Raw genomic sequence first — 2,500 nt, 5'->3', positions numbered from 1 at the left:
GACAATAAAACTAACCCATAAAAATAAAAAGAAAGGCGTAGAAGATGCATAAAATAGACAGACGCTAGATGAACAGAGAGACGACCAGGTGAGAGAGCGGAGAAAGGGAATAAGGACGACCTCCACCTTGGATAAGGGCGAGGGTCGTCGTTCTCTCCCTACGCCTCTCTCGTCGACACGCGCCCGTCACCGTCACTACGAGTCGGTAATGAGTGAGTCGTTGTTCGTTGCCGTGGTTAATTAACACTTTAAGTCTCTCTGTCTTTTTTTTCTTTCTTCCATTTTTCCTTTCTTCCTGTTTTTTTTTTCTTTTTTTCTTTTCTTCTTCTTCTTCTTCTTCTTCTTCTTCTTCTTCTTCTTGTTTTTCTTCGTCTTCTTCTTTAAGATGAACAAAGGCGTCGTTTGAGGGTCATTTAGTTTTACTTCATCATTATCACCAGCAACACCATCACCAACACCACCACCATCACCATCACCTTCACCACCATCTCCATCACCATCACCACCACCACCATCACCTTCACCACCATCATCACCACCACCACCACCACCAACACCACCATCACCCCCCCCCCCTCTCTCTCCCCCATGTCCACAAACGGAACACAGCGGCAGACACACACACAAAAAGTGCAACATTGTGATGAAGTGAAGATAAAAAGTGTTTTACTTTGCTGCCTCCTTAACGCTTCGCTCGCACACCGTCTCGAGGGTCAGTTCGCGAAAGTTCAAGGGCAAGAGGGAAGGGGAAAAGGGTGTAGGGAGGGGGGAGGTTGGAAGTGGAAAAGGGTGTGAGGAGGGGGGGGAGGGGAAAAGGGTGTAGGGAGGGGGAAGGGGAAAAGGGTGTGAGGAGGGGGAGGGAGAGGGGGAAGAGGAAAAAAGTTGTGGGGAGCGTGAGGGGGAGGGGGAAGGGGAAAAAGGTGTAGAGAGGGGGAAAGGGAGATGGGGCGGAAGGCGAGGGAGTGGGGAAGGGAAAAGAGGAGGGGAAGTTGTGATTATATAATTATCTATCTATCTATCTATCTATCTATGCATTCCTGTTTCCCTCCCTCTTTCCTCTTATATTCACCCTCCTCTCTCGCTCTCTCCGTTCCTTGAGCAGTGGGTCTAAGTAGATATAAATACACACGTCGCAAGACCCACGGCTGGTGGTCTGGGCATCTCTTGCCTTTGTTAGGCTCCGTAGGCCTTATGATGGATGGCACGCCTGGGGGCACTGATGAAGGGGCGGGAGGGGTGAGGGGAGGGGAGAAGTGGGCGGTCTGGGTTGGCACCTTCGCTTCTTCAGGGTGGGGGAGGGGGTTCTCCTCCTTTTATCATTAGAGGTGGATAGATTGGGAGAGAGAAGGGGAGAGGGGGATGGGGATGGAGATAGAGATGGAGATGGAGATGACGATGACGATAACGATGGCGATGGAGAGAGAGAGAGAGAGAGAGAGAGAGAGAGAGAGAGAGAGAGAGAGAGAGAGAGAGAGAGAGAGAGAGAGAGAGAGAGAGAGAGAGAGAGAGAGAGAGAGAGAGAGAGAGAGAGAGAGAGAGAGAGAGTGAGAGAGAGAGTGAGAGAGAGAGAGAGAGAGAGAGAGAGAGAGAGAGAGAGAGAGAGAGAGAACAAGAGAGAGAGAGAAAACAAGAGAGAGAGAGAGAGAAAGAGAGAGAGAATGAAAGCAAGAAAGAAAGAGACAGACAGACACAGAGACAGAGACATCTATAGAGATAAACAGAGGAAGGGAGATAAAGGGATAGACAGTCAGAGACAGAACACAAAAATCGACAGTTGAAGATGTCAGACGAAGTAAAAGAAATATAGAAACATAGATTTCCTGACATCAAATATATGTAGAAGCGTTTTCCTATAAAACAAATTTCAGATTCGTCTACCGATTTTATAGCTTAAAAAAGGTATCAGTTTATCGTTTTTCCATTTCCTCTTTTTCTTTTTTTTCTCTTCTCTCTTTTCGTGTATTTTATTTCCTATTCTGTTTTATTTGTCTGCTTAATTACTAAAGTATTGATGTCCCGTGATTTTTTTTTTTTTTTTTCTCTCTCTCTCACTTTTTCTTCTTATTCTACCTGTGCTTTTCACGGTGTTTTATTTTCCTTCTTTAACATCTTATTCCACATCTCTCGTTTACCTTTTTTTTACGTTTTGTCCTTTACTCATTTATCGCTTGTTGCACCTTCTGTTGGCGTTCTTCGTGAGATGACTTGGAGGTCATGTTACAGGGCGGATGTCTGGTCTTCGGTGTTCCTCCTCTTCCTCTTCCACCTTGTCCTCCTCTTCCTCCTCCTCCTACTCCTCCGCCTCTCCCTCCTTCCCCTCTTCCTACTCCTCCTCCTCCTACCGTCTCCCCCCTTCCCCTCCTCCACCTCTTCCTCCTTCCTTCTCTTCACCTTCATCCTCTTACTCCTCTTCCTCTTCCCCCTTCCACCTTCTCCTCCTCCACTTCCTCCTCTTCCTCCTCTTCCTCCTCCTCTACCTGCTTCTTCTCCTCCTCCTCTT

Source organism: Penaeus chinensis, chromosome 16, assembly GCF_019202785.1.
Source record: "Penaeus chinensis breed Huanghai No. 1 chromosome 16, ASM1920278v2, whole genome shotgun sequence".
Lineage (NCBI taxonomy): Eukaryota > Metazoa > Arthropoda > Malacostraca > Decapoda > Penaeidae > Penaeus > Penaeus chinensis.
This window is presented reverse-complemented; position numbering follows the sequence as displayed.